Source organism: Armigeres subalbatus, unplaced genomic scaffold (assembly GCF_024139115.2).
Source record: "Armigeres subalbatus isolate Guangzhou_Male unplaced genomic scaffold, GZ_Asu_2 Contig295, whole genome shotgun sequence".
NCBI classification, from domain to species: Eukaryota; Metazoa; Arthropoda; class Insecta; order Diptera; family Culicidae; genus Armigeres; species Armigeres subalbatus.
The window spans coordinates 1-9,779 of record NW_026943036.1 but is presented as its reverse complement, the minus strand read 5'-3'; the positions used below and the strand labels follow the sequence as shown (position 1 = coordinate 9,779).

General features: G+C 43.1%; 1 pseudogene; it reads left to right on the top strand.

Moving 5' to 3' along the window:
* The first annotated feature begins 204 nt into the window (after window positions 1-204).
* On the top strand, window positions 205-1,073 carry LOC134203925 (uncharacterized; annotated as a pseudogene).
* The last annotated feature ends 8,706 nt before the right edge of the window (window positions 1,074-9,779 follow it).

The window sequence follows — 9,779 nt, the reverse complement described above, 5'->3', positions numbered from 1 at the left end:
CTCCTTGAGCGAATCAGACACCGACTGGAAAAACATTCAATCCGTACACCGATTTCACCGGAGTGCCGGCTATTTTTGACTTTGATGTAAGTTGGTGGAAATTTCCTTAAACAGACTAAATTAATTTGAATGTACGTGTTATTCTTCTAAAGGTATTTATCTGATGGATCCAGCATCTTCCACTGTTCTCGTCTTTTTCGGCTTGGGGTAACAACGGTCAGAGAAATAATACAAGAAGTTACCAATGTATTGTGGGATGAACTAAAAGGAGAATATCTTCCAGAAGTGAGCCAGCAAAAATGGCGCGAGTATTCAACGGAATTTGAGACCCGCTGGAACTTACCACACTGCTGTGCAGCTATCGACGGTAAACACGTAACCATCACTTGTCCACCAAATTCGGGATCGATGTTCTTCAATTACAAAAAGCAATATTCCATAGTGCTGATGGCAATGTGCGACGCTAGTTATAACTTTATTGGCGTAGATGTAGGAGCCTACGGCGGAAACGCTGACGGTAGTGTTTTCGCCAATAGCGCATTTGGACATCGCCTGTTGCATGGAGAGCTAAACTTACCTGACCCAGATGCTTTACCCAATGCGGAAGTAATTCCGTATTTTATAGTCGGCGACGCCGCGTTCCCGCTGAAGCAAAATCTGATGCGACCGTATCCAGGAAGGAACCTCGAAGAAATACAAGAAAATTTCAACTATAGGCTGAGCAGAGCACGCAGGACAATTGAAAATGCATTCGGTATTCTTACGGCTCGTTGGAGGATATTGTTGGCACCACTTAATTTGCAGCCAACGTCTGCTGAGAATATTGTCAAAGCCACAATTGTACTGCATAACTTTTTAAAACATCAAGATGGAAATCTGTATGCGCCACCAGTTTTGTTGCCCAAATAGGGGGAACTGGTGAAATTATCGCACCAGGTGCATGGCGTTTAGAGGTTGACCCACTCGTTGGAATAAATGGCGATTTTATACAGCGGGGTCATAATTCGAGCAGAAACGCCTATCACGTGCGAGAAACGTTAGCAAAATACTTACATGAAAATCGATTCCGTTAGCTTAAGTATCACTAGTATCACTCAGTTGAATAAAATAAATACAGTGTTGACCCGATTTTGTCACTCCCCGATTTTGTCTACCCCCGATTTTATCACGTCCCGATTTTGTCACGTTTTCGACCCGATTTTGTCACCCCAAAAAATTTTGTCATTCTTTTTATTTTCGTAAATAATACCAAAAATAACATTGATTTTCATGAAATAACTTTCACCGCCTGTAGTTTATTACAAACGACTTCTGAGTACCTGGGAAATATTCTGTAAGCAATCTCGACAAGAAATAACGGGTACCGTTCACGCATTTGGTCTTTCCAATGCATAAAATGATTCATAATTGTGGAATGAATTTAAAAAAATGAAAATATTTTTTTTCCTATTTTGTCACATACCCTGTTTTATCACCCCAAAATTCACCAGGGGGGTGATAAAATCGGGATATTACCGAAATTCAAACTTGTTAACAAATTCTTTGGTTATTCATTTGTCTTCAATACATATAATAGAGCCTGTTCGTTTAACATTATATGGAAAAGAAGTGGATAAGGCAAATTGTTTCAGTTCATTCAAAAAACTTTCTTTTATATAAAGTGCTACGATGAAAAAATGGGGGATTCCTTCAAACACACGCGACGTAACTGGCGCAGAGACACTATATAACTGGGTCAACGCGTCATGTGTGTGTTTGAGGGAACCCTTATGTAAAATAAGAGCAGCACTCGGGGCAAGATGGGCACCTCTTATTTGGGCTTATTCTACGAGTGGAGTGACGAGTGACGGAGTGACGGAGTGACGGAGTGACGAATACTTCCGCCATACCAACAAGCATTTGTTTACTTTGCTCGATAGGTAGACGGTTTGACAGTTCAATAGGTAGATTTGGCTTCACTCTTTGCGTAACTCTATATATAATAGACTCTGGTCCGTATAATCTGGTTAGTCTGGCAGTAGCAAACACTGCCTGTTAATCTTTATATCAACACCGGAGTGGTTTAAACACACGCAAAATCCGAACTCTTCGCCATTTTCTAATCCTTCCTTTGGAAGCAGTAGCACATTTTAGCAGTCATCTATCAGCCCAGAATCTGGATTTTCTCCTTCCCCTAATGATTTCAACATTTCTTTTTCAATTCTTGACCAGAACTTGAAGAAACATTCTTGATTGAGTTCTGCTCATTGATCGGATCCTGCGTAGTTGCGACTCATTGATTCATCCAATGAAGCTGATTTTATATGCTGTTTAGTGAGAAATTTTGAACTATTTTGTGCAATGATTTCGGATCGCTGAGGATCGACGGAGACAGCGCAAGCGTCCCGCTTGAAGCTCGAATGACTTGGCGCTTCTGGCGTAGCTGTGATCGCTATGACTAGGATGCCAAGGGTGAAGCAATGCTAGGGACAGGTTACGGTATTAGCATAGATATAATAATCAAGATGTTGGGGTCACAGCAAATTAGTACTCATTTTATGTTTCCAGTGTACTAAGCTTACGGTACCCAAAAGATTTTCAAAATCGGCTTCCCCCTTGTATTGTTTATATTACATTGCTTTTTTTTTCTTTATACGAGCCCCTCGATTTTCATGTTGCTTGGTAACGAAAAATCTTAACTGTTGTTTGTTGATACAAATACAAATTGCATTAATGAAAAAGGTGTTTTGCTTGGTGATCGGTACTCCTCTTTTCCATAATTTTAAAGCAGCATTTGGCCACCACCAAGAGCAAAACAACTTTCCTGTTGCTGTTTGAGTGCATTCCGCTAAAAATATCCATAGTTTCAAAGAGTTCCTAATACTTCAACAAACATTACTGATCTTCGAAGACTTGGTCAATTCTACACGGTCCGAGAAAATGGCATTAAATTTTCAACTTATGTGGCGTAGTTACGCAAACGTTTTTTTTTTCAACTGACACAATTTTCGAACTGGTTTTTATTTCTGACTTTCAAATTCTTGCTATAAGCTAACCATTTTTCAATTTGCAGCAGGAACTAGTGAAGTTTAAGTTTCATATTTAAAACTCTTAATTTTGTCATCCATCAGCGAATCTAAAAAATACTCTTCGCTGATGACCATATCATTCAATACATGGAATCTGTTGAAATTAATCCTGTCTTCAATACCATTTTTGTTTACTACATCGCAACTCGGACTTGGGTTTAACAATTTAACACATGTGAAACTGAAGAATATGAAGAGGTACTCATATCGATCGAGGAGCTATCACGGAATTTTATTGGATAAGACTACTGAGTTAACAATATCATCTACATTCAGATAGCTGGGGATTTCAGTTGGTTTCCATTTTAAGGATTCTCATCGTGAAAAAAACAGCATTTCCAAGAAGCATCCTGAAGAATGGTTTGGTAGCTCAGTGTTTCCATATCTTTCCGAGTACTTATATATCTAAAGTCAAATATGTTACAGCTTTCTTTAGCCATTGAGATGTCTGAATTCAAGTTGTACATCTTACCTTTGAACATTCAATTATAAAATCCATCTCAGTGTTATTTTTATTTCAGTATACTCTACCATTGAAATCTAGCTGAATAATATTTAAAATATTCGAATCATTGAAAATAATTTGGAAGAAATTCTTGATTAATTAATACTGAGCGTCTTGGGGGAAAAAGTTACAAGGTTAAAATACTTCATTATTCCATTTACTTCCGCCATATTCACTTTGTATCAATAGATGCGTATTTCGTTTTCTGCTTAAAAGCTTCTTCAGTGTTTTGTCATCGACAAATGATGTGAAGTAAATGGAATAGTGAAGTATTTTAAGAAACTCTTGTTCTGAAATATTTTACAAAGAAACACATTTCTAGAGATTTGTTAAAGAAAGTTCTACAGGATTACAGAACTTGAGTTCTATACAAATGAACTTTACCATAACCTCCAAGAAAATATTAATAACGTAAGCGATTTTCGTACTTTTTCATTCACGCTAAGCTCTCAATGATAGGTTTCAAACATTGTTCGTATAGAGATTTTGAACTGTAATGTAACTTCTTAACTCCTTTGAGCATAATTAGTGCATGATAGGTTTCGTGCGGAAAGCTGTTCGTCGCTTTAGTTATATAAACAGTATTATGAAAAATCTTTGTGTAACCGTTCTAACTAAAAAATCCAATAAAATTTGAAAAGGACTTAGCATGGTCATGTTTAAAGATTGAATGTAGACTGGAAAATGGGGATCTGGATGGGATCTTTATGGAGGCCGTAATTAAACTTTATTCAGGCGAGCGTATAGTATAGAGGTTTTCATGAAGTTGCCATGTGATATTGTAAACCCGGAAGCTAGTGTAGAAGTTGTACAAAGCCCATCTGACACAAATACTATTTTTTCCCGTTTCTTGAATTAGTGCTACGGCCTGTGACCTTGATCATAAAAGAACCTAAAATTAAAAGACGTTTTCCTCTGTCCAAAAACCGTTAGTGTCAAAGAGGAACGCATACTTGGGCTATGGCCCGTAACATAAAGGAAGTTACCTAACCCCGATCGACATTGGTGCCATCTTGATGTTTCTCGTGGACGGTGCAGCAGTGAGATTCGGTAACCAAAAGCGAACGCTCGCATGATTGTTGACCAATAGAAAGGAATGTGCCGTACGCCTTGAGAAATCCACACCATACTTTGCAAAAATACAGGCTGTCAATTAAGCCTTGATTGAATATTTCATGATTGTGTTCGCGAAGCGGGTCAAGTTGTCCAGAATTATGTTTGAATCACTTCGGGAAGAAGGATAAAACGTGTTATTGATGGATATGGAATTTTTCCTTTAGAAACGTTTCACGTTGATGCTGCAGATAAGAAGAGATGGCTAATAGTATAATCTTTATTTTCAAAGATTGACACTTGAAGATCGCAGATTGCTATGATGTAAAAAACATTGTTTGTACCAAAAATGTTCATAAACTACGTACTGATTACCGATTACATTACTGGGTACCGTGGATCATTCATAGCATGCGAAACTGGAACCACCAAAAAGTCGTCAGTTTCATATTGATTGTTGGTATTAGGACACTCGTTGGGACTGACGATGAAAGACGTTATTTCGGCCAGGTTGAAAGATTAGATGCAGCAGTCCTTGACCTTTTCCTGTGTTTTGGCCATTTTTTAGTTAACGTTGCATAGTTTCCACATTTCGCACCGCTTCTGCAATCCATCGAACAGCAAATCTAGAAGAAAAAGACAATGAATATTCACAAATTTTACAATAGTTCTCAGTTTCTCACATGCTTCTTCTCACATGTTTCTCACCAGAAGGATTGCACTGGGAATTCCTGGATGATTCCGCTGGGAATCCTAGAAGGATGCCACTGGGAATCCCTGGAGGACTCCACTGGAAATAACTGGAGGATTGCACTGGGAATCCCTGAAAGTGTCTACTGAAAACCCTCTGAGGATTTCATTGAGGATCCTTGAAGGATGCTGGAAAATACTGAAGGATTCAACTGGGAATCCTTGGAGGATTTCACTGGGAATCCCTGGAAGAATCCACTGGGAATCCCTGGAGGTTCCTCTGGGAATCCCTGGAGGTTCCTCTGGGAATCCCTGGAGGATTGCACTGAGAATCCCTCGAGGATTGCACTGGGAATTCTTGGAGGATTTCGCTGGAAATCCTTGGAGAATTCCGCTGGGAATCCTTGGAAAATTCCGCTGGGAATTTTTGGAGGATTCCGCTGGAATCCTTGGAGGATTCCGCTGGAATCCTTGGAGGATTCCGCTGGAATCCTTTAAAGCTTCTGCTGGAAATCCTTGGAGGATTCCGCTGAGTCCTTGAAGGTTTCTCTGGGAATTCCTGGAGGATTGCACTGGGAATTCCTGGAGGACGCTGGGAATCCTTGGAGAATTCCGCTGGGAATCCTTGGAGAATTCCGCTGGGAACCCTTGGAGAATTCCGCTGGGAACCCTTGGAGAATTCCGCTGGGAATCCTTGAAAAATTCCGCTGGAAATCCTTGGAGGATCCGCTGGGAATCCCTGGAGGACTCAACTGGAAATAACTGGAGGATTGCTCTAGGAATCCCTGGAGGATTGCACTGGGAATCCCTGAAAGTGTCTACTGAAAACCCACTGAGGATTTTATTAAGGATCCTTGAAGGATGCTGTAAAATACTGTAGTGAATTCCTGAAAGATTCCACTGGGAATCCTTGGAGGTTCCTCTGGGAATCTCTGAAGGATTGCACTGGGAATCCCTCGAGGATTGCACTGGGAATTCCGGGAGAATTCCGCTGGGAATCCTTGGAGGATCCCGCAGGGAATCCTTGGAAAATTCCGCTGGGAGTCCTAGGAGGTTTCTCTGCGAATTCCTGGAGGAATCCTTGGAGGATTCCGGTGGAAATCCCTGGATGACTCAACCGGAAATAAATGGAGGATTGCTCTAGGAATCCCTAGGAATTGCACTGGAAATCCCTGAAAGTGTCTACTGAAAACCCTCTGAGGATTTCATTGGGGATCCTTGAAGGATGCTGACATATACTTAAGTGAATTCCTGAAGAATTCCACTAGTAATTCTTGGAGGATTTCACTGCGAATCTGGAGGATTCCACTGGGAATCCCTGGAGGTTCCACTGGAAATCTCTGGAGAATTGCACTGGGAGTCCCTCGAGGATTCCACTGGGAGTTCCTGGAGGATTTCGCTAGGAATCCTTGGAGGATTCCACTGGGAATCCTTGGAAAATTCCGCTGGGAGTCCTTGGAGGTTTTTCTGGGAATACCTGGAGGATTGTACTGGGAATTCCTGGAGGATTCCGCTGGGAATCCTTGGAGAATTCCGCTATAGGAATTCCTATAGGAATCATTGGAGGATTCCGCTGGAATACTTGGAGGATTCCGCTGGGAATCCTTAGAGGATTCCGGTTGGAATCCCTGGAGGACTCAACTGGAAATAAATGGAGGAATGCGCTAGGAATCCCTGGAGAATTGCACTGGGAATCCCTCAAGGATTGCACTGGGAATTCCTCGAGGATTGCACTGGGAATCCTTGGAGGATTCCGCTGGGAATCCTTGGAAAATTCCGCTGGTTGTCCTTTGAAAATTCCGCTGGGAATCCTTGGAGGAGTCCGCTGGAAATCCTCGGAGGACTCAACTGGAAATAATTGGAGGATTGATCTAGGAATCCCTGGAGGATTGCACTGTGAATCCCTGAAAGTGTCTACTGAAAACCCTCTGAATATTTCATTGGGGATCCTTGAAGGATGCTGGCAAATACTTAAGTGCGAGTTCAAGAAGGGTTCCACTGGGAATCCTTGGAGGATTTCACTGGGAATCCCTGGAGGATTCCACTGGGAATCCCTGTAGGTTTCTCTGGGAATTCCTGGAGGATTGCACTGGTAACCCCTCGAGAATTGCACTGGGAATTTCTGGAGGATTCCGCTGGGAATCCTTGGAAAATTCTGCTGGGAGTCCTTGGAAAATTTCGCTGGGAGTCCTTGGAGGTTTCTCTGGAAATTCCTGAAGGATTGCACTGGGAATTCCTGGAAGATTCTGCTGGAAAATCCTTTGAGGATTCCACTGGGAATCCTTGGAGGAGTCCGCTGGGAATCCCTGGAAGACACAACTGGAAATAACTAGAGGATTGCTCTAGGAATCCCTGGAGGATTGCACTGGGAATTCCTGAAGGATTCCACTGGTAATTCTTGGAGGATTTCTCTGGGAATCTGGAGGATTCCACTGGGAATCCCTGGAGGTTCCACTGGGAATCCCTGGAGGATTGCACTGGGAGTCCCTCGAGGATTGCACTGGGAATCCTTGGAAAATTCCGCTGGGAGTTCTTGGAGGTTTTTCTGGGAATACCTGGAGGATTGTACTGGGAATTCCTGGAGGATTCCGCTGGGAATCCTTGGAGAATTCCGCTAGGAATCCTTGGAGGATTCCGCTGGAATACTTGGAGGATTCCGCTGGGAATCCTTGGAGGATTCCGGTTGGAATCCCTGGAGGACTCAACTGGAAATAAATGGAGGATTGCTCCAGGAATCCCTGGAGAATTGCACTGGGAATCCCTCGAGTATTGCACTGGGAATTCCTCGAGGATTGCACTGGGAATTCTTGGAGGATTCAGCTGGGAATTCTTGGAGGATTCCGCTGGGAATCCTTGGAAAATTCCGCTGGTTGTCCTTTGAAAATTCCGCTGGGAATCCTTGAAGGATTCCGCTGGGAATCCTTGGAGGAGTCCGCTGGGAATCCTTGGAGGATTCCGCTGGGAATCCCTGGAGGACTCAACTGGAAATAATTGGAGGATTGATCTAGGAATCCCTGGAGGATTGCACTGGGAATCCCTGGGGGATTGTACTGGGAATCCCTTGAGGTTCCTCTGGGAATTCCTGGAGTATTGCACTGGGAATCTCTGGAAGATTGCATTGGGAATTCCTGGAGGATTCCGCTGGGAATCCTTGGAAAATTCCGCTGGGAGTCCTTGGAGGTTTCTCTGGGAATTTCTGGAGGATTGCACTGGGAATTCCTCGAGGATCCCGCTGGGAATCCCAGGAGAACTCATCTGGAAATAACTGGAGGATTGCTCTAGGAATCGCCGAAGGATTGCTCTAGGAATCCCCGGAGGATTACACTGGGAATCCCTGAAAGTGTCTACTGGAAACACTCTGAGGATTTCATTGAGGATCCTTGAAGGATGCTGGGAAATACTTAAGTGAATTCCTGGAGGATTCCACTGGGAATACTTGGAGGATTCCACTTAGAATCCTTTTAGGAACTCCTGCACAATTACGGAAAATTTCCATTAGGAAACACTGATGAAGAATTCCACTGGGAACCCATAAAGGATTCCACTCGGAATCCCTGGAAATGTCTGCTGGAAACCCTTTGAGGATTTCACTGAGAATCCCACTAGGAATTCCTGCAGCATTCCGGAAAATTACATTGGGATACCCTGGAGGATCCCACTGCAAATATAAATGGGAATTCCTGGAGAATCCCGCTGGGAATCCTTGGAGGATTTTGCTGGAAATCCTTGGAGGATTCCGCTGGGAATCCTTGCAATATTCAGCGGGGGAGTCCTTGGAGGTATTCTCTAGGAATCCCTGGAGGATTGCACTGCGAATTCCTGGAGGATTGCACTGAGAATTCTTCGAGGATTGCATTGGGAATCCTTCGAGGATTGCACTGAGAATTCCTGGAGGATTCTGCTGGAAATCCTTGGAGGATTCCGCTGGGAATCCTGGAAGGATTGCACAGGGAATACTTGAAATATTCCGCTGGAAATCCTTGGAAGATTTCGCGCTGAGAATCCTTGGAAGATTCTGCTGGGAATCCTTTGAATATTCCGCTGGAAATTCTCGGAGGATTCCGCTGGGAATCCTTGGAGAACTCCGCTGGGAGTCTTTGGAGGATTCAACTGGGAATTCTTGGAGGGTTCCACTGGGAATCCCTGGAGGGTTCCACTGGGAATCTCTGGAGGGTTCCACTGGGAATCTCCTGAGGGTTCCACTGGGAATCTCCTGAGGGTTCCACTGGGAATCTCTGGAGGGTTCCACTGGGAATCCCTAGAAGTGTCTGCTAGAAACCCTTTGAGGATTTCACTGAGAATCCCACTAGGAATTCCTGCAGGATTCCGGAAAATTCCATTGGGATACCCGGGAGGATCCCACTAGATAAATGATTCCACTGGGAATCCCTGGAGGATTCCTCTGAACATCACTGAAGGATTGCACTGCAAATTCCTTGAGGATTACACTGGGAATGTCTGAA